The 25,889-nt window shown below is 40.9% G+C and overlaps 35 non-coding genes across 35 annotated transcripts; 21 read left to right on the plus strand and 14 right to left on the minus strand.

Moving 5' to 3' along the window:
• The first annotated feature begins 396 nt into the window (after positions 1-396).
• Positions 397-489, plus strand: Trnay-gua. Its single transcript has 2 exons — positions 397-433; positions 454-489. It is a non-coding gene; the product is annotated as a tRNA-Tyr (tRNA).
• A 187-nt stretch (positions 490-676) lies between these two features.
• On the minus strand, positions 677-976 carry Trnal-caa. The gene is made up of 2 exons: positions 939-976; positions 677-722 (listed from the first exon to the last, which is right to left on the minus strand). It is a non-coding gene; the product is annotated as a tRNA-Leu (tRNA).
• A 570-nt stretch (positions 977-1,546) lies between these two features.
• Trnay-gua lies at positions 1,547-1,639 on the plus strand. Its single transcript has 2 exons — positions 1,547-1,583; positions 1,604-1,639. It is a non-coding gene; the product is annotated as a tRNA-Tyr (tRNA).
• A 187-nt stretch (positions 1,640-1,826) lies between these two features.
• Trnal-caa lies at positions 1,827-1,950 on the minus strand. Its single transcript has 2 exons — positions 1,913-1,950; positions 1,827-1,872 (listed from the first exon to the last, which is right to left on the minus strand). It is a non-coding gene; the product is annotated as a tRNA-Leu (tRNA).
• A 566-nt stretch (positions 1,951-2,516) lies between these two features.
• On the plus strand, positions 2,517-2,609 carry Trnay-gua. Its single transcript has 2 exons — positions 2,517-2,553; positions 2,574-2,609. It is a non-coding gene; the product is annotated as a tRNA-Tyr (tRNA).
• A 187-nt stretch (positions 2,610-2,796) lies between these two features.
• On the minus strand, positions 2,797-2,920 carry Trnal-caa. Its single transcript has 2 exons — positions 2,883-2,920; positions 2,797-2,842 (listed from the first exon to the last, which is right to left on the minus strand). It is a non-coding gene; the product is annotated as a tRNA-Leu (tRNA).
• Positions 2,921-3,490: 570 nt separating this feature from the next.
• Positions 3,491-3,583, plus strand: Trnay-gua. The gene is made up of 2 exons: positions 3,491-3,527; positions 3,548-3,583. It is a non-coding gene; the product is annotated as a tRNA-Tyr (tRNA).
• Positions 3,584-3,770: 187 nt separating this feature from the next.
• Trnal-caa lies at positions 3,771-4,070 on the minus strand. Its single transcript has 2 exons — positions 4,033-4,070; positions 3,771-3,816 (listed from the first exon to the last, which is right to left on the minus strand). It is a non-coding gene; the product is annotated as a tRNA-Leu (tRNA).
• Positions 4,071-4,636: 566 nt separating this feature from the next.
• Trnay-gua lies at positions 4,637-4,729 on the plus strand. The gene is made up of 2 exons: positions 4,637-4,673; positions 4,694-4,729. It is a non-coding gene; the product is annotated as a tRNA-Tyr (tRNA).
• A 187-nt stretch (positions 4,730-4,916) lies between these two features.
• Trnal-caa lies at positions 4,917-5,040 on the minus strand. The gene is made up of 2 exons: positions 5,003-5,040; positions 4,917-4,962 (listed from the first exon to the last, which is right to left on the minus strand). It is a non-coding gene; the product is annotated as a tRNA-Leu (tRNA).
• A 570-nt stretch (positions 5,041-5,610) lies between these two features.
• On the plus strand, positions 5,611-5,703 carry Trnay-gua. Its single transcript has 2 exons — positions 5,611-5,647; positions 5,668-5,703. It is a non-coding gene; the product is annotated as a tRNA-Tyr (tRNA).
• Positions 5,704-5,890: 187 nt separating this feature from the next.
• On the minus strand, positions 5,891-6,190 carry Trnal-caa. The gene is made up of 2 exons: positions 6,153-6,190; positions 5,891-5,936 (listed from the first exon to the last, which is right to left on the minus strand). It is a non-coding gene; the product is annotated as a tRNA-Leu (tRNA).
• Positions 6,191-6,756: 566 nt separating this feature from the next.
• Trnay-gua lies at positions 6,757-6,849 on the plus strand. The gene is made up of 2 exons: positions 6,757-6,793; positions 6,814-6,849. It is a non-coding gene; the product is annotated as a tRNA-Tyr (tRNA).
• Positions 6,850-7,035: 186 nt separating this feature from the next.
• Positions 7,036-7,159, minus strand: Trnal-caa. Its single transcript has 2 exons — positions 7,122-7,159; positions 7,036-7,081 (listed from the first exon to the last, which is right to left on the minus strand). It is a non-coding gene; the product is annotated as a tRNA-Leu (tRNA).
• Positions 7,160-7,729: 570 nt separating this feature from the next.
• Positions 7,730-7,822, plus strand: Trnay-gua. The gene is made up of 2 exons: positions 7,730-7,766; positions 7,787-7,822. It is a non-coding gene; the product is annotated as a tRNA-Tyr (tRNA).
• A 186-nt stretch (positions 7,823-8,008) lies between these two features.
• Positions 8,009-8,132, minus strand: Trnal-caa. The gene is made up of 2 exons: positions 8,095-8,132; positions 8,009-8,054 (listed from the first exon to the last, which is right to left on the minus strand). It is a non-coding gene; the product is annotated as a tRNA-Leu (tRNA).
• Positions 8,133-8,702: 570 nt separating this feature from the next.
• Trnay-gua lies at positions 8,703-8,795 on the plus strand. Its single transcript has 2 exons — positions 8,703-8,739; positions 8,760-8,795. It is a non-coding gene; the product is annotated as a tRNA-Tyr (tRNA).
• Positions 8,796-8,982: 187 nt separating this feature from the next.
• On the minus strand, positions 8,983-9,106 carry Trnal-caa. The gene is made up of 2 exons: positions 9,069-9,106; positions 8,983-9,028 (listed from the first exon to the last, which is right to left on the minus strand). It is a non-coding gene; the product is annotated as a tRNA-Leu (tRNA).
• Positions 9,107-9,676: 570 nt separating this feature from the next.
• Trnay-gua lies at positions 9,677-9,769 on the plus strand. The gene is made up of 2 exons: positions 9,677-9,713; positions 9,734-9,769. It is a non-coding gene; the product is annotated as a tRNA-Tyr (tRNA).
• Positions 9,770-10,644: 875 nt separating this feature from the next.
• Trnay-gua lies at positions 10,645-10,737 on the plus strand. The gene is made up of 2 exons: positions 10,645-10,681; positions 10,702-10,737. It is a non-coding gene; the product is annotated as a tRNA-Tyr (tRNA).
• An 873-nt stretch (positions 10,738-11,610) lies between these two features.
• On the plus strand, positions 11,611-11,703 carry Trnay-gua. The gene is made up of 2 exons: positions 11,611-11,647; positions 11,668-11,703. It is a non-coding gene; the product is annotated as a tRNA-Tyr (tRNA).
• A 186-nt stretch (positions 11,704-11,889) lies between these two features.
• On the minus strand, positions 11,890-12,013 carry Trnal-caa. Its single transcript has 2 exons — positions 11,976-12,013; positions 11,890-11,935 (listed from the first exon to the last, which is right to left on the minus strand). It is a non-coding gene; the product is annotated as a tRNA-Leu (tRNA).
• Positions 12,014-12,583: 570 nt separating this feature from the next.
• On the plus strand, positions 12,584-12,676 carry Trnay-gua. The gene is made up of 2 exons: positions 12,584-12,620; positions 12,641-12,676. It is a non-coding gene; the product is annotated as a tRNA-Tyr (tRNA).
• Positions 12,677-12,862: 186 nt separating this feature from the next.
• Positions 12,863-12,986, minus strand: Trnal-caa. Its single transcript has 2 exons — positions 12,949-12,986; positions 12,863-12,908 (listed from the first exon to the last, which is right to left on the minus strand). It is a non-coding gene; the product is annotated as a tRNA-Leu (tRNA).
• Positions 12,987-13,556: 570 nt separating this feature from the next.
• On the plus strand, positions 13,557-13,649 carry Trnay-gua. The gene is made up of 2 exons: positions 13,557-13,593; positions 13,614-13,649. It is a non-coding gene; the product is annotated as a tRNA-Tyr (tRNA).
• Positions 13,650-13,835: 186 nt separating this feature from the next.
• On the minus strand, positions 13,836-13,959 carry Trnal-caa. Its single transcript has 2 exons — positions 13,922-13,959; positions 13,836-13,881 (listed from the first exon to the last, which is right to left on the minus strand). It is a non-coding gene; the product is annotated as a tRNA-Leu (tRNA).
• Positions 13,960-14,529: 570 nt separating this feature from the next.
• Trnay-gua lies at positions 14,530-14,622 on the plus strand. Its single transcript has 2 exons — positions 14,530-14,566; positions 14,587-14,622. It is a non-coding gene; the product is annotated as a tRNA-Tyr (tRNA).
• A 2,765-nt stretch (positions 14,623-17,387) lies between these two features.
• Positions 17,388-17,480, plus strand: Trnay-gua. The gene is made up of 2 exons: positions 17,388-17,424; positions 17,445-17,480. It is a non-coding gene; the product is annotated as a tRNA-Tyr (tRNA).
• Positions 17,481-18,359: 879 nt separating this feature from the next.
• Positions 18,360-18,452, plus strand: Trnay-gua. Its single transcript has 2 exons — positions 18,360-18,396; positions 18,417-18,452. It is a non-coding gene; the product is annotated as a tRNA-Tyr (tRNA).
• A 2,765-nt stretch (positions 18,453-21,217) lies between these two features.
• On the plus strand, positions 21,218-21,310 carry Trnay-gua. Its single transcript has 2 exons — positions 21,218-21,254; positions 21,275-21,310. It is a non-coding gene; the product is annotated as a tRNA-Tyr (tRNA).
• Positions 21,311-22,185: 875 nt separating this feature from the next.
• On the plus strand, positions 22,186-22,278 carry Trnay-gua. Its single transcript has 2 exons — positions 22,186-22,222; positions 22,243-22,278. It is a non-coding gene; the product is annotated as a tRNA-Tyr (tRNA).
• Positions 22,279-24,456: 2,178 nt separating this feature from the next.
• On the plus strand, positions 24,457-24,549 carry Trnay-gua. Its single transcript has 2 exons — positions 24,457-24,493; positions 24,514-24,549. It is a non-coding gene; the product is annotated as a tRNA-Tyr (tRNA).
• A 187-nt stretch (positions 24,550-24,736) lies between these two features.
• Trnal-caa lies at positions 24,737-24,860 on the minus strand. Its single transcript has 2 exons — positions 24,823-24,860; positions 24,737-24,782 (listed from the first exon to the last, which is right to left on the minus strand). It is a non-coding gene; the product is annotated as a tRNA-Leu (tRNA).
• A 565-nt stretch (positions 24,861-25,425) lies between these two features.
• Trnay-gua lies at positions 25,426-25,518 on the plus strand. The gene is made up of 2 exons: positions 25,426-25,462; positions 25,483-25,518. It is a non-coding gene; the product is annotated as a tRNA-Tyr (tRNA).
• A 187-nt stretch (positions 25,519-25,705) lies between these two features.
• Positions 25,706-25,829, minus strand: Trnal-caa. Its single transcript has 2 exons — positions 25,792-25,829; positions 25,706-25,751 (listed from the first exon to the last, which is right to left on the minus strand). It is a non-coding gene; the product is annotated as a tRNA-Leu (tRNA).
• Between the last annotated feature and the right edge of the window lie 60 nt (positions 25,830-25,889).

Here is a 25,889-nt window from a genome sequence, read left to right on the forward strand (position 1 = left end):
TTCAACGTAAGTGATGTGATGGATTGACTCTTCATGCAACTCTCGATTGTCACGAGGTTTGGGCTTGCCGTATGGTCTTCACACGTTTCAAACAAATAACAGTGTTGCACGTTCAGGTTGTCTTCACCTGGTGGAGCATGATTTTAAGGATTAGGCTAGCTCTCTGTTAAAAGATACCATACTGTTCGCTGGACATTTCAACTTGTCCGACTGGAGATTGGTGTAAGGAGACATATTTGTATGTGAGGTTGAAATGAACCTTCAATTATATTAAGCAGGTTGCTGCCCATAACACACTGGCGCCCAGGAGGAAGTAGGTGAGCAGTCAAGCGAGGAAAGTCCTATTGATTTGAGAGAAAATCAGCCTAGCTATTAAAACGAACTCAAATGTCAGCACCCGTGATAGCTCAGTTGGTAGAGCGGAGGACTGTAGTGGCAAGGCTGTAATTGGCAATCCTTAGGTCGCTGGTTCAAATCCGGCTCGCGGGACAACTTTTTGTATCAATCACCAATTTATGGAGAACGAACATCGTTTCATTTGCATGTTTGTACCATTAATCACATGTTTACGTACCAGTCTTCCAAAATGATACCAGGACTCGCACATGTCTGCTATTATCCAAATGAAGGTAATATGCTTTAGGAAAGGCCATGTTTGAAGGGAGAAAAAAAAGTGTGTCAGAAGTGGGATTTGAACCCACGCCCACATTCGTGGACCAGAACACCCGTATCTCCACTATGGGAGAGGGGCGGTCGGGTAGCCTAGTGGTTAAAGCGTTCGCTCGTAACGCCTAAGACCCGGGTTCGATTCCCGACATGGGTACAATGTGTGAAGCCCATTTCTGGTGTCCCCCGCCGTGATATTGCTGGAATATTCCTAAAAGCGGCGTAAAACCATACTCACTCACTCCACTATGGGAGAAGGTCTGATGCAATACCTTGAGTCTGGCGCCTTAGACCGCTCGGCCATCCTGACAACGATGTTGAAAGTGATAACTCTACGCTTTTGTAGAGACAAACCATGGACAAACATGTTGCCGTTTTTCAGTCATGTTGATTCTACCTACAACCCTGCATGCATTTGGGATAGTTTCAGAGCTACTCATTTCATCATTCAATCTGTGTTCTTGTCAATTTCACGCCTTTCCGTTTCAACGTAAGTGATGTGATGGATTGACTCTTCATGCAACTCTCGATTGTCACGAGGTTTGGGCTTGCCATATGGTCTTCGCACGTTTCAAACAAATAACAGTGTTGCACGTTCAGGTTGTCTTCACGTGGTGGAGCATGATTTTAAGGATTAGGCTAGCTCTCTGTTAAAAGATACCATACTGACCGCTGGACATTTCAACTTGTCCGACTGGAGATTGGTGTAAGGAGACATATTTGTATGTGAGGTTGAAATGAACCTTCAATAATATTAAGCAGGTTGCTGCCCATAACACACTGTCGCCAAGGAGGAAGTAGGTGAGCAGTCAAGCGAGGAAAGTCCTATTGATTTGAGAGAAAATCAGCCTAGCTATTAAAACGAACTCAAATGTCAGCACCCGTCATAGCTCAGTTGGTAGAGCGGAGGACTGTAGTGGCAAATCTGTAATTGGCAATCCTTAGGTCGCTGGTTCAAATCCGGCTCGCGGGACAACTTTTTGTATCAATCACCAATTTATGAAGAACGAACATCGTTTCATTTGCATGTTTGTACCATTAATCACATTTTTACGTACCAGTCTTCCAAAATGATACCAGGACTCGCACATGTCTGCTATTATCCAAATGAAGGCAATATGCTTTAGGAAAGGCCATGTTTGAAGGGAGAAAAAAAAGTGTGTCAGAAGTGGGATTTGAACCCACGCCCACATTCGTGGACCAGAACACCCGTATCTCCACTATGGGAGAAGGTCTGATGCAATACCTTGAGTCTGGCGCCTTAGACCGCTCGGCCATCCTGACAACGATGTTGAAAGTGATAACTCTACGCTTTTGTAGAGACAAACCATGGACAAACATGTTGTCGTTTTTCAGTCATGTTGATTCTACCTACAACCCTGCATGCATTTGGGATAGTTTCAGAGCTACTCATTTCATCATTCAATCTGTGTTCTTGTCAATTTCACACCTTTCCGTTTCAACGTAAGTGATGTGATGGATTGACTCTTCATGCAACTCTCGATTGTCACGAGGTTTGGGCTTGCCATATGGTCTTCACACGTTTCAAACAAATAACAGTGTTGCACGTTCAGGTTGTCTTCACATGGTGGAGCATGATTTTAAGGATTAGGCTCTCTGTTAAAAGATACCATACTGACCGCTGGACATTTCAACTTGTCCGACTGGAGATTGGTGTAAGGAGACATATTTGTATGTGAGGTTGAAATGAACCTTCAATATTATTAAGCAGGTTGCTGCCCATAACACACTGTCGCCAAGGAGGAAGTAGGTGAGCAGTCAAGCGAGGAAAGTCCTATTGATTTGAGAGAAAATCAGCCTAGCTATTTAAACGAACTCAAATGTCAGCACCCGTGATAGCTCAGTTGGTAGAGCGGAGGACTGTAGTGGCAAGGCTGTAATTGGCAATCCTTAGGTCGCTGGTTCAAATCCGGCTCGCGGGACAACTTTTTGTATCAATCACCAATTTATGAAGAACGAACATCGTTTCATTTGCATGTTTGTACCATTAATCACATTTTTACCTACCAGTCTTCCAAAATGATACCAGGACTCGCACATGTCTGCTATTATCCAAATGAAGGCAATATGCTTTAGGAAAGGCCATGTTTGAAGGGAGAAAAAAAAGTGTGTCAGAAGTGGGATTTGAACCCACGCCCACATTCGTGGACCAGAACACCCGTATCTCCACTATGGGAGAAGGTCTGATGCAATACCTTGAGTCTGGCGCCTTAGACCGCTCGGCCATCCTGACAACGATGTTGAAAGTGATAACTCTACGCTTTTGTAGAGACAAACCATGGACAAACATGTTGCCGTTTTTCAGTCATGTTGATTCTACCTACAACCCTGCATGCATTTGGGATAGTTTCAGAGCTACTCATTTCATCATTCAATCTGTGTTCTTGTCAATTTCACGCCTTTCCGTTTCAACGTAAGTGATGTGATGGATTGACTCTTCATGCAACTCTCGATTGTCACGAGGTTTGGGCTTGCCGTATGGTCTTCACACGTTTCAAACAAATAACAGTGTTGCACGTTCAGGTTGTCTTCACCTGGTGGAGCATGATTTTAAGGATTAGGCTAGCTCTCTGTTAAAAGATACCATACTGTTCGCTGGACATTTCAACTTGTCCGACTGGAGATTGGTGTAAGGAGACATATTTGTATGTGAGGTTGAAATGAACCTTCAATTATATTAAGCAGGTTGCTGCCCATAACACACTGGCGCCCAGGAGGAAGTAGGTGAGCAGTCAAGCGAGGAAAGTCCTATTGATTTGAGAGAAAATCAGCCTAGCTATTAAAACGAACTCAAATGTCAGCACCCGTGATAGCTCAGTTGGTAGAGCGGAGGACTGTAGTGGCAAGGCTGTAATTGGCAATCCTTAGGTCGCTGGTTCAAATCCGGCTCGCGGGACAACTTTTTGTATCAATCACCAATTTATGGAGAACGAACATCGTTTCATTTGCATGTTTGTACCATTAATCACATGTTTACGTACCAGTCTTCCAAAATGATACCAGGACTCGCACATGTCTGCTATTATCCAAATGAAGGTAATATGCTTTAGGAAAGGCCATGTTTGAAGGGAGAAAAAAAAGTGTGTCAGAAGTGGGATTTGAACCCACGCCCACATTCGTGGACCAGAACACCCGTATCTCCACTATGGGAGAGGGGCGGTCGGGTAGCCTAGTGGTTAAAGCGTTCGCTCGTAACGCCTAAGACCCGGGTTCGATTCCCGACATGGGTACAATGTGTGAAGCCCATTTCTGGTGTCCCCCGCCGTGATATTGCTGGAATATTGCTAAAAGCGGCGTAAAACCATACTCACTCACTCCACTATGGGAGAAGGTCTGATGCAATACCTTGAGTCTGGCGCCTTAGACCGCTCGGCCATCCTGACAACGATGTTGAAAGTGATAACTCTACGCTTTTGTAGAGACAAACCATGGACAAACATGTTGCCGTTTTTCAGTCATGTTGATTCTACCTACAACCCTGCATGCATTTGGGATAGTTTCAGAGCTACCCATTTCATCATTCAATCTGTGTTCTTGTCAATTTCACACCTTTCCGTTTCAACGTAAGTGATGTGATGGATTGACTCTTCATGCAACTCTCGATTGTCACGAGGTTTGGGCTTGCCATATGGTCTTCACACGTTTCAAACAAATAACAGTGTTGCACGTTCAGGTTGTCTTCACATGGTGGAGCATGATTTTAAGGACTAGGCTCTCTGTTAAAAGATACCATACTGACCACTGGACATTTCAACTTGTCCGACTGGAGATTGGTGTAAGGAGACATATTTGTATGTGAGGTTGAAATGAACCTTCAATAATATTAAGCAGGTTGCTGCCCATAACACACTGTCGCCAAGGAGGAAGTAGGTGAGCAGTCAAGCGAGGAAAGTCCTATTGATTTGAGAGAAAATCAGCCTAGCTATTAAAACGAACTCAAATGTCAGCACCCGTGATAGCTCAGTTGGTAGAGCGGAGGACTGTAGTGGCAAGGCTGTAATTGGCAATCCTTAGGTCGCTGGTTCAAATCCGGCTCGCGGGACAACTTTTTGTATCAATCACCAATTTATGAAGAACGAACATCGTTTCATTTGCATGTTTGTACCATTAATCACATTTTTACGTACCAGTCTTCCAAAATGATACCAGGACTCGCACATGTCTGCTATTATCCAAATGAAGGCAATATGCTTTAGGAAAGGCCATGTTTGAAGGGAGAAAAAAAAGTGTGTCAGAAGTGGGATTTGAACCCACGCCCACATTCGTGGACCAGAACACCCGTATCTCCACTATGGGAGAAGGTCTGATGCAATACCTTGAGTCTGGCGCCTTAGACCGCTCGGCCATCCTGACAACGATGTTGAAAGTGATAACTCTACGCTTTTGTAGAGACAAACCATGGACAAACATGTTGCCGTTTTTCAGTCATGTTGATTCTACCTACAACCCTGCATGCATTTGGGATAGTTTCAGAGCTACTCATTTCATCATTCAATCTGTGTTCTTGTCAATTTCACGCCTTTCCGTTTCAACGTAAGTGATGTGATGGATTGACTCTTCATGCAACTCTCGATTGTCACGAGGTTTGGGCTTGCCGTATGGTCTTCACACGTTTCAAACAAATAACAGTGTTGCACGTTCAGGTTGTCTTCACCTGGTGGAGCATGATTTTAAGGATTAGGCTAGCTCTCTGTTAAAAGATACCATACTGTTCGCTGGACATTTCAACTTGTCCGACTGGAGATTGGTGTAAGGAGACATATTTGTATGTGAGGTTGAAATGAACCTTCAATTATATTAAGCAGGTTGCTGCCCATAACACACTGGCGCCCAGGAGGAAGTAGGTGAGCAGTCAAGCGAGGAAAGTCCTATTGATTTGAGAGAAAATCAGCCTAGCTATTAAAACGAACTCAAATGTCAGCACCCGTGATAGCTCAGTTGGTAGAGCGGAGGACTGTAGTGGCAAGGCTGTAATTGGCAATCCTTAGGTCGCTGGTTCAAATCCGGCTCGCGGGACAACTTTTTGTATCAATCACCAATTTATGGAGAACGAACATCGTTTCATTTGCATGTTTGTACCATTAATCACATGTTTACGTACCAGTCTTCCAAAATGATACCAGGACTCGCACATGTCTGCTATTATCCAAATGAAGGTAATATGCTTTAGGAAAGGCCATGTTTGAAGGGAGAAAAAAAAGTGTGTCAGAAGTGGGATTTGAACCCACGCCCACATTCGTGGACCAGAACACCCGTATCTCCACTATGGGAGAGGGGCGGTCGGGTAGCCTAGTGGTTAAAGCGTTCGCTCGTAACGCCTAAGACCCGGGTTCGATTCCCGACATGGGTACAATGTGTGAAGCCCATTTCTGGTGTCCCCCGCCGTGATATTGCTGGAATATTGCTAAAAGCGGCGTAAAACCATACTCACTCACTCCACTATGGGAGAAGGTCTGATGCAATACCTTGAGTCTGGCGCCTTAGACCGCTCGGCCATCCTGACAACGATGTTGAAAGTGATAACTCTACGCTTTTGTAGAGACAAACCATGGACAAACATGTTGCCGTTTTTCAGTCATGTTGATTCTACCTACAACCCTGCATGCATTTGGGATAGTTTCAGAGCTACTCATTTCATCATTCAATCTGTGTTCTTGTCAATTTCACACCTTTCCGTTTCAACGTAAGTGATGTGATGGATTGACTCTTCATGCAACTCTCGATTGTCACGAGGTTTGGGCTTGCCATATGGTCTTCACACGTTTCAAACAAATAACAGTGTTGCACGTTCAGGTTGTCTTCACGTGGTGGAGCATGATTTTAAGGATTAGGCTCTCTGTTAAAAGATACCATACTGACCGCTGGACATTTCAACTTGTCCGACTGGAGATTGGTGTAAGGAGACATATTTGTATGTGAGGTTGAAATGAACCTTCAATAATATTAAGCAGGTTGCTGCCCATAACACACTGTCGCCCAGGAGGAAGTAGGTGAGCAGTCAAGCTAGGAAAGTCCTATTGATTTGAGAGAAAACCAGCCTAGCTATTAAAACGAACTCAAAAGTCAGCACCCGTGATAGTTCAGTTGGTAGAGCGGAGGACTGTAGTGGCAAATCTGTAATTGGCAATCCTTAGGTCGCTGGTTCAAATCCGGCTGGCGGGACATTTTTTTGTATCAATCACCAATTTATGAAGAACAAACATCGTTTCATTTGCATGTTTGTACCATTAATCACATTTTTACGTACCAGTCTTCCAAAATGATACCAGGACTCGCACATGTCTGCTATTATCCAAATGAAGGCAATATGCTTTAGGAAAGGCCATGTTTGAAGGGAGAAAAAAAGTGTGTCAGAAGTGGGATTTGAACCCACGCCCACATTCGTGGACCAGAACACCCGTATCTCCACAATGGGAGAAGGTCTGATGCAATACCTTGAGTCTGGCGCCTTAGACCGCTCGGCCATCCTGACAACGATGTTGAAAGTGATAACTCTACGCTTTTGTAGAGACAAACCATGGACAAACATGTTGCCGTTTTTCAGTCATGTTGATTCTACCTACAACCCTGCATGCATTTGGGATAGTTTCAGAGCTACTCATTTCATCATTCAATCTGTGTTCTTGTCAATTTCACGCCTTTCCGTTTCAACGTAAGTGATGTGATGGATTGACTCTTCATGCAACTCTCGATTGTCACGAGGTTTGGGCTTGCCATATGGTCTTCGCACGTTTCAAACAAATAACAGTGTTGCACGTTCAGGTTGTCTTCACGTGGTGGAGCATGATTTTAAGGATTAGGCTAGCTCTCTGTTAAAAGATACCATACTGACCGCTGGACATTTCAACTTGTCCGACTGGAGATTGGTGTAAGGAGACATATTTGTATGTGAGGTTGAAATGAACCTTCAATAATATTAAGCAGGTTGCTGCCCATAACACACTGTCGCCCAGGAGGAAGTAGGTGAGCAGTCAAGCTAGGAAAGTCCTATTGATTTGAGAGAAAACCAGCCTAGCTATTAAAACGAACTCAAAAGTCAGCACCCGTGATAGCTCAGTTGGTAGAGCGGAGGACTGTAGTGGCAAATCTGTAATTGGCAATCCTTAGGTCGCTGGTTCAAATCCGGCTCGCGGGACATTTTTTTGTATCAATCACCAATTTATGAAGAACGAACATCGTTTCATTTGCATGTTTGTACCATTAATCACATTTTTACGTACCAGTCTTCCAAAATGATACCAGGACTCGCACATGTCTGCTATTATCCAAATGAAGGCAATATGCTTTAGGAAAGGCCATGTTTGAAGGGAGAAAAAAAGTGTGTCAGAAGTGGGATTTGAACCCACGCCCACATTCGTGGACCAGAACACCCGTATCTCCACTATGGGAGAAGGTCTGATGCAATACCTTGAGTCTGGCGCCTTAGACCGCTCGGCCATCCTGACAACGATGTTGAAAGTGATAACTCTACGCTTTTGTAGAGACAAACCATGGACAAACATGTTGCCGTTTTTCAGTCATGTTGATTCTACCTACAACCCTGCATGCATTTGGGATAGTTTCAGAGCTACTCATTTCATCATTCAATCTGTGTTCTTGTCAATTTCACGCCTTTCCGTTTCAACGTAAGTGATGTGATGGATTGACTCTTCATGCAACTCTCGATTGTCACGAGGTTTGGGCTTGCCATATGGTCATCGCACGTTTCAAACAAATAACAGTGTTGCACGTTCAGGTTGTCTTCACGTGGTGGAGCATGATTTTAAGGATTAGGCTAGCTCTCTGTTAAAAGATACCATTCTGACCGCTGGACATTTCAACTTGTCCGACTTGAGATTGGTGTAAGGAGACATATTTGTATGTGAGGTTGAAATGAACCTTCAATAATATTAAGCAGGTTGCTGCCCATAACACACTGTCGCCCAGGAGGAAGTAGGTGAGCAGTCAAGCGAGGAAAGTCCTATTGATTTGAGAGAAAATCAGCCTAGCTATTAAAACGAACTCAAATGTCAGCACCCGTGATAGCTCAGTTGGTAGAGCGGAGGACTGTAGTGGCAAGGCTGTAATTGGCAATCCTTAGGTCGCTGGTTCAAATCCGGCTCGCGGGACAACTTTTTGTATCAATCACCAATTTATGAAGAACGAACATCGTTTCATTTGCATGTTTGTACCATTAATCACATTTTTACGTACCAGTCTTCCAAAATGATACCAGGACTCGCACATGTCTGCTATTATCCAAATGAAGGTAATATGCTTTAGGAAAGGCCATGTTTGAAGGGAGAAAAAAAAGTGTGTCAGAAGTGGGATTTGAACCCACGCCCACATTCGTGGACCAGAACACCCGTATCTCCACTATGGGAGAAGGTCTGATGCAATACCTTGAGTCTGGCGCCTTAGACCGCTCGGCCATCCTGACAACGATGTTGAAAGTGATAACTCTACGCTTTTGTAGAGACAAACCATGGACAAACATGTTGCCGTTTTTCAGTCATGTTGATTCTACCTACAACCCTGCATGCATTTGGGATAGTTTCAGAGCTACTCATTTCATCATTCAATCTGTGTTCTTGTCAATTTCACGCCTTTCCGTTTCAACGTAAGTGATGTGATGGATTGACTCTTCATGCAACTCTCGATTGTCACGAGGTTTGGGCTTGCCATATGGTCTTCACACGTTTCAAACAAATAACAGTGTTGCACGTTCAGGTTGTCTTCACGTGGTGGAGCATGATTTTAAGGATTAGGCTAGCTCTCTGTTAAAAGATACCATACTGACCGCTGGACATTTCAACTTGTCCGACTGGAGATTGGTGTAAGGAGACATATTTGTATGTGAGGTTGAAATGAACCTTCAATAATATTAAGCAGGTTGCTGCCCATAACACACTGTCGCCCAGGAGGAAGTAGGTGAGCAGTCAAGCGAGGAAAGTCCTATTGATTTGAGAGAAAATCAGCCTAGCTATTAAAACGAACTCAAATGTCAGCACCCGTGATAGCTCAGTTGGTAGAGCGGAGGACTGTAGTGGCAAGGCTGTAATTGGCAATCCTTAGGTCGCTGGTTCAAATCCGGCTCGCGGGACAACTTTTTGTATCAATCACCAATTTATGAAGAACGAACATCGTTTCATTTGCATGTTTGTACCATTAATAACATTTTTACGTACCAGTCTTCCAAAATGATACCAGGACTCGCACATGTCTGCTATTATCCAAATGAAGGCAATATGCTTAAAGAAAGGCCATGTTTGAAGGGAGAAGAAAAAGTGTGTCAGAAGTGGGAATTGAACCCACGCCCACATTCGTGGACCAGAATACCCGTATCTCCACTATGGGAGAAGGTCTGATGCAATACCTTGAGTCTGGCGCCTTAGACTGCTCGGCCATTGACAACGATGTTGAAAGTGATAACTCTACGCTTTTGTAGAGACAAACCATGGACAAACATGTTGCCGTTTTTCAGTCATGTTGATTCTACCTACAACCCTGCATGCATTTGGGATAGTTTCAGAGCTACTCATTTCATCATTCAATCTGTGTTCTTGTCAATTTCACGCCTTTCCGTTTCAACGTAAGTGATGTGATGGATTGACTCTTCATGCAACTCTCGATTGTCACGAGGTTTGGGCTTGCCATATGGTCTTCACACGTTTCAAACAAATAACAGTGTTGCACGTTCAGGTTGTCTTCACGTGGTGGAGCATGATTTTAAGGATTAGGCTCTCTGTTAAAAGATACCATACTGACCGCTGGATATTTCAACTTGTCCGACTGGAGATTGGTGTAAGGAGACATATTTGTATGTGAGGTTGAAATGAACCTTCAATAATATTAAGCAGGTTGCTGCCCATAACACACTGTCGCCCAGGAGGAAGTAGGTGAGCAGTCAAGCGAGGAAAGTCCTATTGATTTGAGAGAAAATCAGCCTAGCTATTAAAACGAACTCAAATGTCAGCACCCGTGATAGCTCAGTTGGTAGAGCGGAGGACTGTAGTGGCAAGGCTGTAATTGGCAATCCTTAGGTCGCTGGTTCAAATCCGGCTCGCGGGACAACTTTTTGTATCAATCACCAAGTTATGAAGAACGAACATCGTTTCATTTGCATGTTTGTACCATTAATCACATGTTTACGTACCAGTCTTCCAAAATGATACCAGGACTCGCACATGTCTGCTATTATCCAAATGAAGGCAATATGCTTTAGGAAAGGCCATGTTTGAAGGGAGAAAAAAAAGTGTGTCAGAAGTGGGATTTGAACCCACGCCCACATTCGTGGACCAGAACACCCGTATCTCCACTATGGGAGAAGGTCTGATGCAATACCTTGAGTCTGCCGCCTTAGACCATCCTGACAACGATGTTGAAAGTGATAACTCTACGCTTTTGTAGAGACAAACCATGGACAAACATGTTGCCGTTTTTCAGTCATGTTGATTCTACCTACAACCCTGCATGCATTTGGGATAGTTTCAGAGCTACTCATTTCATCATTCAATCTGTGTTCTTGTCAATTTCACGCCTTTCCGTTTCAACGTAAGTGATGTGATGGATTGACTCTTCATGCAACTCTCGATTGTCACGAGGTTTGGGCTTGCCATATGGTCTTCGCACGTTTCAAACAAATAACAGTGTTGCACGTTCAGGTTGTCTTCACGTGGTGGAGCATGATTTTAAGGATTAGGCTAGCTCTCTGTTAAAAGATACCATACTGACCGCTGGACATTTCAACTTGTCCGACTGGAGATTGGTGTAAGGAGACATATTTGTATGTGAGGTTGAAATGAACCTTCAATAATATTAAGCAGGTTGCTGCCCATAACACACTGTCGCCCAGGAGGAAGTAGGTGAGCAGTCAAGCTAGGAAAGTCCTATTGATTTGAGAGAAAACCAGCCTAGCTATTAAAACGAACTCAAAAGTCAGCACCCGTGATAGCTCAGTTGGTAGAGCGGAGGACTGTAGTGGCAAATCTGTAATTGGCAATCCTTAGGTCGCTGGTTCAAATCCGGCTCGCGGGACATTTTTTTGTATCAATCACCAATTTATGAAGAACAAACATCGTTTCATTTGCATGTTTGTACCATTAATCACATTTTTACGTACCAGTCTTCCAAAATGATACCAGGACTCGCACATGTCTGCTATTATCCAAATGAAGGCAATATGCTTTAGGAAAGGCCATGTTTGAAGGGAGAAAAAAAGTGTGTCAGAAGTGGGATTTGAACCCACGCCCACATTCGTGGACCAGAACACCCGTATCTCCACTATGGGAGAAGGTCTGATGCAATACCTTGAGTCTGGCGCCTTAGACCGCTCGGCCATCCTGACAACGATGTTGAAAGTGATAACTCTACGCTTTTGTAGAGACAAACCATGGACAAACATGTTGCCGTTTTTCAGTCATGTTGATTCTACCTACAACCCTGCATGCATTTGGGATAGTTTCAGAGCTACTCATTTCATCATTCAATCTGTGTTCTTGTCAATTTCACGCCTTTCCGTTTCAACGTAAGTGATGTGATGGATTGACTCTTCATGCAACTCTCGATTGTCACGAGGTTTGGGCTTGCCATATGGTCTTCGCACGTTTCAAACAAATAACAGTGTTGCACGTTCAGGTTGTCTTCACGTGGTGGAGCATGATTTTAAGGATTAGGCTAGCTCTCTGTTAAAAGATACCATACTGACCGCTGGACATTTCAACTTGTCCGACTGGAGATTGGTGTAAGGAGACATATTTGTATGTGAGGTTGAAATGAACCTTCAATAATATTAAGCAGGTTGCTGCCCATAACACACTGTCGCCCAGGAGGAAGTAGGTGAGCAGTCAAGCTAGGAAAGTCCTATTGATTTGAGAGAAAACCAGCCTAGCTATTAAAACGAACTCAAAAGTCAGCACCCGTGATAGTTCAGTTGGTAGAGCGGAGGACTGTAGTGGCAAATCTGTAATTGGCAATCCTTAGGTCGCTGGTTCAAATCCGGCTGGCGGGACATTTTTTTGTATCAATCACCAATTTATGAAGAACAAACATCGTTTCATTTGCATGTTTGTACCATTAATCACATTTTTACGTACCAGTCTTCCAAAATGATACCAGGACTCGCACATGTCTGCTATTATCCAAATGAAGGCAATATGCTTTAGGAAAGGCCATGTTTGAAGGGAGAAAAAAAGTGTGTCAGAAGTGGGATTTGAACCCACGCCCACATTCGTGGACCAGAACACCCGTATCTCCACTATGGGAGAAGGTCTGATGCAATACCTTGAGTCTGGCGCCTTAGACCGCTCGGCCATCCTGACAACGATGTTGAAAGTGATAACTCTACGCTTTTGTAGAGACAAACCATGGACAAACATGTTGCCGTTTTTCAGTCATGTTGATTCTACCTACAACCCTGCATGCATTTGGGATAGTTTCAGAGCTACTCATTTCATCATTCAATCTGTGTTCTTGTCAATTTCACGCCTTTCCGTTTCAACGTAAGTGATGTGATGGATTGACTCTTCATGCAACTCTCGATTGTCACGAGGTTTGGGCTTGCCATATGGTCTTCGCACGTTTCAAACAAATAACAGTGTTGCACGTTCAGGTTGTCTTCACGTGGTGGAGCATGATTTTAAGGATTAGGCTAGCTCTCTGTTAAAAGATACCATACTGACCGCTGGACATTTCAACTTGTCCGACTGGAGATTGGTGTAAGGAGACATATTTGTATGTGAGGTTGAAATGAACCTTCAATAATATTAAGCAGGTTGCTGCCCATAACACACTGTCGCCCAGGAGGAAGTAGGTGAGCAGTCAAGCTAGGAAAGTCCTATTGATTTGAGAGAAAACCAGCCTAGCTATTAAAACGAACTCAAAAGTCAGCACCCGTGATAGCTCAGTTGGTAGAGCGGAGGACTGTAGTGGCAAATCTGTAATTGGCAATCCTTAGGTCGCTGGTTCAAATCCGGCTCGCGGGACATTTTTTTGTATCAATCACCAAGTTATGAAGAACGAACATCGTTTCATTTGCATGTTTGTACCATTAATCACATTTTTACGTACCAGTCTTCCAAAATGATACCAGGACTCGCACATGTCTGCTATTATCCAAATGAAGGCAATATGCTTTAGGAAAGGCCATGTTTGAAGGGAGAAAAAAAGTGTGTCAGAAGTGGGATTTGAACCCACGCCCACATTCGTGGACCAGAACACCCGTATCTCCACTATGGGAGAAGGTCTGATGCAATACCTTGAGTCTGGCGCCTTAGACCGCTCGGCCATCCTGACAACGATGTTGAAAGTGATAACTCTACGCTTTTGTAGAGACAAACCATGGACAAACATGTTGCCGTTTTTCAGTCATGTTGATTCTACCTACAACCCTGCATGCATTTGGGATAGTTTCAGAGCTACTCATTTCATCATTCAATCTGTGTTCTTGTCAATTTCACGCCTTTCCGTTTCAACGTAAGTGATGTGATGGATTGACTCTTCATGCAACTCTCGATTGTCACGAGGTTTGGGCTTGCCATATGGTCTTCGCACGTTTCAAACAAATAACAGTGTTGCACGTTCAGGTTGTCTTCACGTGGTGGAGCATGATTTTAAGGATTAGGCTAGCTCTCTGTTAAAAGATACCATTCTGACCGCTGGACATTTCAACTTGTCCGACTTGAGATTGGTGTAAGGAGACATATTTGTATGTGAGGTTGAAATGAACCTTCAATAATATTAAGCAGGTTGCTGCCCATAACACACTGTCGCCCAGGAGGAAGTAGGTGAGCAGTCAAGCGAGGAAAGTCCTATTGATTTGAGAGAAAATCAGCCTAGCTATTAAAACGAACTCAAATGTCAGCACCCGTGATAGCTCAGTTGGTAGAGCGGAGGACTGTAGTGGCAAGGCTGTAATTGGCAATTCTTAGGTCGCTGGTTCAAATCCGGCTCGCGGGACAACTTTTTGTATCAATCACCAATTTATGAAGAACGAACATCGTTTCATTTGCATGTTTGTACCATTAATCACATTTTTACGTACCAGTCTTCCAAAATGATACCAGGACTCGCACATGTCTGCTATTATCCAAATGAAGGCAATATGCTTTAGGAAAGGCCATGTTTGAAGGGAGAAAAAAAAGTGTGTCAGAAGTGGGATTTGAACCCACGCCCACATTCGTGGACCAGAACACCCGTATCTCCACTATGGGAGAAGGTCTGATGCAATACCTTGAGTCTGGCGCCTTTTTTTTTTTTTTTCTTGATAAAATTTATTCACAGGAATATAATACAAACGCAGACAGTGCTGACACTGCCACCACAAAGATAAAAAGGGTATCACAGAAGTTGGGTGGCAGTGGTTAACATTTTAATTCTAAAGACAGAAATATGAGAAATAGATTTTTACATTTGATTATGTACACACAACTTTGTAATTGATTCATTTTTCAATAGTGAACAATCATTCAACTAAAATGACACTTTATGAAAGATTTGAAAAAAGCTTTCATGTGAAATGAAATAGTATAAGTAACTTATAATTGAGCTAATCAAGAGGATGTTTCAAAAGAATGTCATTCCCATCTAACTCGATGAGGTAATTAGACATTATGTATTTTTGAATAAAGACATGCAATCTTTTCATTTTTGTGTAATGATACAAAAGAAATGTGAGATGTCTTTTTACCAAGGATTTGAAAAATGTGTTTATGTGAAAAGAGACTGTACCTAGGCTTATAACAACTCTTCTCTTAAATACTGCCAACCGATAAATTGATAACAGTATATCTAACAATGGTTTTGTCGACACACTACTCTCAGGAAGAAATCCAAACAATAACCACAGCGAGAATTGTCCAAGAGTTAACCCAGTATCTTGACACACATCAGTGAGGATGTCAACAAATAGTGATTGTAAGAACGATAACTCTTTACAGAAGATGAACAAGTGCAAAATATCTTCTTTTTCATTTTGACAAACTGGACAAATATCTGTGTCTGTCAAACCAAATTGGCTGAGTCTGTCATATGTGTAAATAATGTTATGGGCAATCTTAAAATCTAGTTGTATACATTCGGCTGATTTGTCATTTTGATACACATTAACCCAAACATCTTTCCAGTTGATGTCAAGAGATATATTATTCCACCAATTCATGGCAACTGGTTTTTTAAAATATTTTGTTCTGAAAATTTCATAACAATATTTCACTGTAAACAGCTGCACTGATACATCTTCGTTCGCTATAGGACAAAGTATTTCTTTACAAGGAGGATTTATGACAGCATCAGACAATATGATCTGTTTCCAATCTGTTGGAAGCGCATATAAAATAACAGCATAACCATTCTTGATTGTGGCCACATCAACATCAGGTATTGTTTCTTGTACAATTTCAACAATACTATCAGGTGACAAAAATTGTGGTATAACTTCATAGCAAATATCTTTTATGCAAGTGATCCCACCGTCAATGAATGATTTAAACAACAAAGTTTTGTTCATATACAAAATTAGAGGGTTGTTGAATAAAGGCTGACACATTATATCCGGTAAAGTGGTAGGTTTGCTTCTCTTACCACCACTGATGTCCTCCCAGGCAAGCAACAACTCAGCATAAAAAGGATTTACATGCAACATATCTTTTTTGTCAAACTTTAAACATAGTATGTTTGATTGTAATCCCATATTTAAATATTTTGAAAAGAAGAAAGACATAGTTGCTTTCCATAATGAGTCTAATTTACAATCTAAGAAAGCTTTTAACTGTTTCAATCTTAAAGCATACTTTTTAAGGCACAAATTGGGTATATTTAAGCCACCTTCTGTACATTTGCCCATGCATGTCACAGCTGCTATTTTTGGCTTTTTATTTACCCATAAGAATTTTGAAAACATTTTGGAAAAGGCTACTTCTACCCAGTGTGGCACTGGTAACACTGTAAAAGAGTACCATAATCTAGAAGCAATGAGGATGTTTAAAACCTTGGCTCTGCCCTGCAGTGTGAGTTGACGTTGAATCCATGAATTAAGTAGAGTTTGAATTTTATTTATCTTTTTCGTCCAATTTAGTGTCTCACAAGTGGCCAAGTCAGAGCCAAGATATATTCCCAGAAGTTCAACACAATCTTTTTTAACCTTCACGGGAAGACTAATGTTACATTTATTGAACTTGGCTTTACCAAGAAGTAACACCTCCGACTTTTGTAAATTGATCTTGGCTTGAGTTGCTTCGCAATAATATTTAATTGTTTCAAAAGTATTTTCCACTGACTGTGAGTTGCACACTGTAATAGTAGTGTCATCGGCATGTTGATATATTAAAGATGAAACATTGCCAATGTTGATGCCTTGAATATGTGGGTTCTCTTTTATTAACAAATTTAATGGTTCAGAAATAAGCACAAACAGCATGGAACTCATCGGGTCCCCTTGCGTTACCCCACGGGATAGTTTGAAATATGGACTTAAATGTCCATTACACTTGACAGAACTTTTAATGTCTGTATACAAAATTTTAATCCAGGATATAAAATTATTCCCAAAATTGAATTTTTGTAAAATATCCAACAAGTAATTATGTGAAACTCTATCGAAAGCTTTCTCTTGATCTACTTTAATTAAAAATGCATCTTTATCTTCACTATGAGTCAAGCGAGGAAAGTCCTATTGATTTGAGAGAAAATCAGCCTAGCTATTAAAACGAACTCAAATGTCAGCACCCGTGATAGCTCAGTTGGTAGAGCGGAGGACTGTAGTGGCAAGGCTGTAATTGGCAATCCTTAGGTCGCTGGTTCAAATCCGGCTCGCGGGACAACTTTTTGTATCAATCACCAATTTATGAAGAACGAACATCGTTTCATTTGCATGTTTGTACCATTAATCACATTTTTACGTACCAGTCTTCCAAAATGATACCAGGACTCGCACATGTCTGCTATTATCCAAATGAAGGCAATATGCTTTAGGAAAGGCCATGTTTGAAGGGAGAAAAAAAAGTGTGTCAGAAGTAGGATTTGAACCCACGCCCACATTCGTGGACCAGAACACCCGTATCTCCACTATGGGAGAAGGTCTGATGCAATACCTTGAGTCTGGCGCCTTAGACTGCTCGGCCATTGACAACGATGTTGAAAGTGATAACTCTACGCTTTTGTAGAGACAAACCATGGACAAACATGTTGCCGTTTTTCAGTCATGTTGATTCTACCTACAACCCTGCATGCATTTGGGATAGTTTCAGAGCTACTCATTTCATCATTCAATCTGTGTTCTTGTCAATTTCACGCCTTTCCGTTTCAACGTAAGTGATGTGATGGATTGACTCTTCATGCAACTCTCGATTGTCACGAGGTTTGGGCTTGCCATATGGTCTTCACACGTTTCAAACAAATAACAGTGTTGCACGTTCAGGTTGTCTTCACGTGGTGGAGCATGATTTTAAGGATTAGGCTAGCTCTCTGTTAAAAGATACCATTCTGACCGCTGGACATTTCAACTTGTCCGACTTGAGATTGGTGTAAGGAGACATATTTGTATGTGAGGTTGAAATGAACCTTCAATAATATTAAGCAGGTTGCTGCCCATAACACACTGTCGCCCAGGAGGAAGTAGGTGAGCAGTCAAGCGAGGAAAGTCCTATTGATTTGAGAGAAAATCAGCCTAGCTATTAAAACGAACTCAAATGTCAGCACCCGTGATAGCTCAGTTGGTAGAGCGGAGGACTGTAGTGGCAAGGCTGTAATTGGCAATCCTTAGGTCGCTGGTTCAAATCCGGCTCGCGGGACAACTTTTTGTATCAATCACCAATTTATGAAGAACGAACATCGTTTCATTTGCATGTTTGTACCATTAATCACATTTTTACGTACCAGTCTTCCAAAATGATACCAGGACTCGCACATGTCTGCTATTATCCAAATGAAGGCAATATGCTTTAGGAAAGGCCATGTTTGAAGGGAGAAAAAAAAGTGTGTCAGAAGTGGGATTTGAACCCACGCCCACATTCGTGGACCAGAACACCCGTATCTCCACTATGGGAGAAGGTCTGATGCAATACCTTGAGTCTGGCGCCTTTTTTTTTTTTTTTCTTGATAAAATTTATTCACAGGAATATAATACAAACGCAGACAGTGCTGACACTGCCACCACAAAGATAAAAAGGGTATCACAGAAGTTGGGTGGCAGTGGTTAACATTTTAATTCTAAAGACAGAAATATGAGAAATAGATTTTTACATTTGATTATGTACACACAACTTTGTAATTGATTCATTTTTCAATAGTGAACAATCATTCAACTAAAATGACACTTTATGAAAGATTTGAAAAAAGCTTTCATGTGAAATGAAATAGTATAAGTAACTTATAATTGAGCTAATCAAGAGGATGTTTCAAAAGAATGTCATTCCCATCTAACTCGATGAGGTAATTAGACATTATGTATTTTTGAATAAAGACATGCAATCTTTTCATTTTTGTGTAATGATACAAAAGAAATGTGAGATGTCTTTTTACCAAGGATTTGAAAAATGTGTTTATGTGAAAAGAGACTGTACCTAGGCTTATAACAACTCTTCTCTTAAATACTGCCAACCGATAAATTGATAACAGTATATCTAACAATGGTTTTGTCGACACACTACTCTCAGGAAGAAATCCAAACAATAACCACAGCGAGAATTGTCCAAGAGTTAACCCAGTATCTTGACACACATCAGTGAGGATGTCAACAAATAGTGATTGTAAGAACGATAACTCTTTACAGAAGATGAACAAGTGCAAAATATCTTCTTTTTCATTTTGACAAACTGGACAAATATCTGTGTCTGTCAAACCAAATTGGCTGAGTCTGTCATATGTGTAAATAATGTTATGGGCAATCTTAAAATCTAGTTGTATACATTCGGCTGATTTGTCATTTTGATACACATTAACCCAAACATCTTTCCAGTTGATGTCAAGAGATATATTATTCCACCAATTCATGGCAACTGGTTTTTTAAAATATTTTGTTCTGAAAATTTCATAACAATATTTCACTGTAAACAGCTGCACTGATACATCTTCGTTCGCTATAGGACAAAGTATTTCTTTACAAGGAGGATTTATGACAGCATCAGACAATATGATCTGTTTCCAATCTGTTGGAAGCGCATATAAAATAACAGCATAACCATTCTTGATTGTGGCCACATCAACATCAGGTATTGTTTCTTGTACAATTTCAACAATACTATCAGGTGACAAAAATTGTGGTATAACTTCATAGCAAATATCTTTTATGCAAGTGATCCCACCGTCAATGAATGATTTAAACAACAAAGTTTTGTTCATATACAAAATTAGAGGGTTGTTGAATAAAGGCTGACACATTATATCCGGTAAAGTGGTAGGTTTGCTTCTCTTACCACCACTGATGTCCTCCCAGGCAAGCAACAACTCAGCATAAAAAGGATTTACATGCAACATATCTTTTTTGTCAAACTTTAAACATAGTATGTTTGATTGTAATCCCATATTTAAATATTTTGAAAAGAAGAAAGACATAGTTGCTTTCCATAATGAGTCTAATTTACAATCTAAGAAAGCTTTTAACTGTTTCAATCTTAAAGCATACTTTTTAAGGCACAAATTGGGTATATTTAAGCCACCTTCTGTACATTTGCCCATGCATGTCACAGCTGCTATTTTTGGCTTTTTATTTACCCATAAGAATTTTGAAAACATTTTGGAAAAGGCTACTTCTACCCAGTGTGGCACTGGTAACACTGTAAAAGAGTACCATAATCTAGAAGCAATGAGGATGTTTAAAACCTTGGCTCTGCCCTGCAGTGTGAGTTGACGTTGAATCCATGAATTAAGTAGAGTTTGAATTTTATTTATCTTTTTCGTCCAATTTAGTGTCTCACAAGTGGCCAAGTCAGAGCCAAGATATATTCCCAGAAGTTCAACACAATCTTTTTTAACCTTCACGGGAAGACTAATGTTACATTTATTGAACTTGGCTTTACCAAGAAGTAACACCTCCGACTTTTGTAAATTGATCTTGGCTTGAGTTGCTTCGCAATAATATTTAATTGTTTCAAAAGTATTTTCCACTGACTGTGAGTTGCACACTGTAATAGTAGTGTCATCGGCATGTTGATATATTAAAGATGAAACATTGCCAATGTTGATGCCTTGAATATGTGGGTTCTCTTTTATTAACAAATTTAATGGTTCAGAAATAAGCACAAACAGCATGGAACTCATCGGGTCCCCTTGCGTTACCCCACGGGATAGTTTGAAATATGGACTTAAATGTCCATTACACTTGACAGAACTTTTAATGTCTGTATACAAAATTTTAATCCAGGATATAAAATTATTCCCAAAATTGAATTTTTGTAAAATATCCAACAAGTAATTATGTGAAACTCTATCGAAAGCTTTCTCTTGATCTACTTTAATTAAAAATGCATCTTTATCTTCACTATGAGTCAAGCGAGGAAAGTCCTATTGATTTGAGAGAAAATCAGCCTAGCTATTAAAACGAACTCAAATGTCAGCACCCGTGATAGCTCAGTTGGTAGAGCGGAGGACTGTAGTGGCAAGGCTGTAATTGGCAATCCTTAGGTCGCTGGTTCAAATCCGGCTCGCGGGACAACTTTTTGTATCAATCACCAATTTATGAAGAACGAACATCGTTTCATTTGCATGTTTGTACCATTAATCACATTTTTACGTACCAGTCTTCCAAAATGATACCAGGACTCGCACATGTCTGCTATTATCCAAATGAAGGCAATATGCTTTAGGAAAGGCCATGTTTGAAGGGAGAAAAAAAAGTGTGTCAGAAGTAGGATTTGAACCCACGCCCACATTCGTGGACCAGAACACCCGTATCTCCACTATGGGAGAAGGTCTGATGCAATACCTTGAGTCTGGCGCCTTAGACTGCTCGGCCATTGACAACGATGTTGAAAGTGATAACTCTACGCTTTTGTAGAGACAAACCATGGACAAACATGTTGCCGTTTTTCAGTCATGTTGATTCTACCTACAACCCTGCATGCATTTGGGATAGTTTCAGAGCTACTCATTTCATCATTCAATCTGTGTTCTTGTCAATTTCACGCCTTTCCGTTTCAACGTAAGTGATGTGATGGATTGACTCTTCATGCAACTCTCGATTGTCACGAGGTTTGGGCTTGCCATATGGTCTTCACACGTTTCAAACAAATAACAGTGTTGCACGTTCAGGTTGTCTTCACGTGGTGGAGCATGATTTTAAGGATTAGGCTCTCTGTTAAAAGATACCATACTGACCGCTGGATATTTCAACTTGTCCGACTGGAGATTGGTGTAAGGAGACATATTTGTATGTGAGGTTGAAATGAACCTTCAATAATATTAAGCAGGTTGCTGCCCATAACACACTGTCGCCCAGGAGGAAGTAGGTGAGCAGTCAAGCGAGGAAAGTCCTATTGATTTGAGAGAAAATCTGCCTAGCTATTAAAACGAACTCAAATGTCAGCACCCGTGATAGCTCAGTTGGTAGAGCGGAGGACTGTAGTGGCAAGGCTGTAATTGGCAATTCTTAGGTCGCTGGTTCAAATCCGGCTCGCGGGACAACTTTTTGTATCAATCACCAATTTATGAAGAACGAACATCGTTTCATTTGCATGTTTGTACCATTAATCACATTTTTACGTACCAGTCTTCCAAAATGATACCAGGACTCGCACATGTCTGCTATTATCCAAATGAAGGCAATATGCTTTAGGAAAGGCAATGTTTGAAGGGAGAAAAAAAGTGTGTCAGAAGTGGGATTTGAACCCACGCCCACATTCGTGGACCAGAACACCCGTATCTCCACTATGGGAGAAGGTCTGATGCAATACCTTGAGTCTGGCGCCTTTTTTTTTTTTTTTCTTGATAAAATTTATTCACAGGAATATAATACAAACGCAGACAGTGCTGACACTGCCACCACAAAGATAAAAAGGGTATCACAGAAGTTGGGTGGCAGTGGTTAACATTTTAATTCTAAAGACAGAAATATGAGAAATAGATTTTTACATTTGATTATGTACACACAACTTTGTAATTGATTCATTTTTCAATAGTGAACAATCATTCAACTAAAATGACACTTTATGAAAGATTTGAAAAAAGCTTTCATGTGAAATGAAATAGTATAAGTAACTTATAATTGAGCTAATCAAGAGGATGTTTCAAAAGAATGTCATTCCCATCTAACTCGATGAGGTAATTAGACATTATGTATTTTTGAATAAAGACATGCAATCTTTTCATTTTTGTGTAATGATACAAAAGAAATGTGAGATGTCTTTTTACCAAGGATTTGAAAAATGTGTTTATGTGAAAAGAGACTGTACCTAGGCTTATAACAACTCTTCTCTTAAATACTGCCAACCGATAAATTGATAACAGTATATCTAACAATGGTTTTGTCGACACACTACTCTCAGGAAGAAATCCAAACAATAACCACAGCGAGAATTGTCCAAGAGTTAACCCAGTATCTTGACACACATCAGTGAGGATGTCAACAAATAGTGATTGTAAGAACGATAACTCTTTACAGAAGATGAACAAGTGCAAAATATCTTCTTTTTCATTTTGACAAACTGGACAAATATCTGTGTCTGTCAAACCAAATTGGCTGAGTCTGTCATATGTGTAAATAATGTTATGGGCAATCTTAAAATCTAGTTGTATACATTCGGCTGATTTGTCATTTTGATACACATTAACCCAAACATCTTTCCAGTTGATGTCAAGAGATATATTATTCCACCAATTCATGGCAACTGGTTTTTTAAAATATTTTGTTCTGAAAATTTCATAACAATATTTCACTGTAAACAGCTGCACTGATACATCTTCGTTCGCTATAGGACAAAGTATTTCTTTACAAGGAGGATTTATGACAGCATCAGACAATATGATCTGTTTCCAATCTGTTGGAAGCGCATATAAAATAACAGCATAACCATTCTTGATTGTGGCCACATCAACATCAGGTATTGTTTCTTGTACAATTTCAACAATACTATCAGGTGACAAAAATTGTGGTATAACTTCATAGCAAATATCTTTTATGCAAGTGATCCCACCGTCAATGAATGATTTAAACAACAAAGTTTTGTTCATATACAAAATTAGAGGGTTGTTGAATAAAGGCTGACACATTATATCCGGTAAAGTGGTAGGTTTGCTTCTCTTACCACCACTGATGTCCTCCCAGGCAAGCAACAACTCAGCATAAAAAGGATTTACATGCAACATATCTTTTTTGTCAAACTTTAAACATAGTATGTTTGATTGTAATCCCATATTTAAATATTTTGAAAAGAAGAAAGACATAGTTGCTTTCCATATATTAAAGATGAAACATTGCCAATGTTGATGCCTTGAATATGTGGGTTCTCTTTTATTAACAAATTTAATGGTTCAGAAATAAGCACAAACAGCATGGAACTCATCGGGTCCCCTTGCCTTACCCCACGGGATAGTTTGAAATATGGACTTAAATGTCCATTACACTTGACAGAACTTTTAATGTCTGTATACAAAATTTTAATCCAGGATATAAAATTATTCCCAAAATTGAATTTTTGTAAAATATCCAACAAGTAATTATGTGAAACTCTATCGAAAGCTTTCTCTTGATCTACTTTAATTAAAAATGCATCTTTATCTTCACTATGAGTCAAGCGAGGAAAGTCCTATTGATTTGAGAGAAAATCAGCCTAAATATTAAAACGAACTCAAATGTCAGCACCCGTGATAGCTCAGTTGGTAGAGCGGAGGACTGTAGTGGCAAGGCTGTAATTGGCAATCCTTAGGTCGCTGGTTCAAATCCGGCTCGCGGGACAACTTTTTGTATCAATCACCAATTTATGAAGAACGAACATCGTTTCATTTGCATGTTTGTACCATTAATCACATTTTTACGTACCAGTCTTCCAAAATGATACCAGGACTCGCACATGTCTGCTATTATCCAAATGAAGGCAATATGCTTTAGGAAAGGCCATGTTTGAAGGGAGAAAAAAAAGTGTGTCAGAAGTAGGATTTGAACCCACGCCCACATTCGTGGACCAGAACACCCGTATCTCCACTATGGGAGAAGGTCTGATGCAATTCCTTGAGTCTGGCGCCTTAGACCGCTCGGCCATCCTGACAACGATGTTGAAAGTGATAACTCTACGCTTTTGTAGAGACAAACCATGGACAAACATGTTGCCGTTTTTCAGTCATGTTGATTCTACCTACAACCCTGCATGCATTTGGGATAGTTTCAGAGCTACTCATTTCATCATTCAATCTGTGTTCTTGTCAATTTCACGCCTTTCCGTTTCAACGTAAGTGATGTGATGGATTGACTCTTCATGCAACTCTCGATTGTCACGAGGTTTGGGCTTGCCATATGGTCTTCACACGTTCAAACAAATAACAGTGTTGCACGTTCAGGTTGTCTTCACGTGGTGGAGCATGATTTTAAGGATTAGGCTCTCTGTTAAAAGATACCATACTGACCGCTGGATATTTCAACTTGTCCGACTGGAGATTGGTGTAAGGAGACATATTTGTATGTGAGGTTGAAATGAACCTTCAATAATATTAAGCAGGTTGCTGCCCATAACACACTGTCGCCCAGGAGGAAGTAGGTGAGCAGTCAAGCGAGGAAAGTCCTATTGATTTGAGAGAAAATCAGCCTATCTATTAAAACGAACTCAAATGTCAGCACCCGTGATAGCTCAGTTGGTAGAGCGGAGGACTGTAGTGGCAAGACTGTAATTGGCAATCCTTAGGTCGCTGGTTCAAATCCGGCTCGCGGGACAACTTTTTGTATCAATCACCAATTTATGAAGAACGAACATCGTTTCATTTGCATGTTTGTACCATTAATCACATTTTTACGTACCAGTCTTCCAAAATGATACCAGGACTCGCACATGTCTGCTATTATCCAAATGAAGGCAATATGCTTTAGGAAAGGCCATGTTTGAAGGGAGAAAAAAAAGTGTGTCAGAAGTGGGATTTGAACCCACGCCCACATTCGTGGACCAGAACACCCGTATCTCCACTATGGGAGAAGGTCTGATGCAATACCTTGAGTCTGGCGCCTTAGACCGCTCGGCCATCCTGACAACGATGTTGAAAGTGATAACTCTACGCTTTTGTAGAGACAAACCATGGACAAACATGTT

The sequence above is a fragment of the Haliotis rufescens genome, unplaced genomic scaffold (assembly GCF_023055435.1).
Source record: "Haliotis rufescens isolate VD_foot unplaced genomic scaffold, xgHalRufe1.0.p SCAF_2, whole genome shotgun sequence".
Taxonomy (NCBI): Eukaryota; Metazoa; Mollusca; class Gastropoda; order Lepetellida; family Haliotidae; genus Haliotis; species Haliotis rufescens.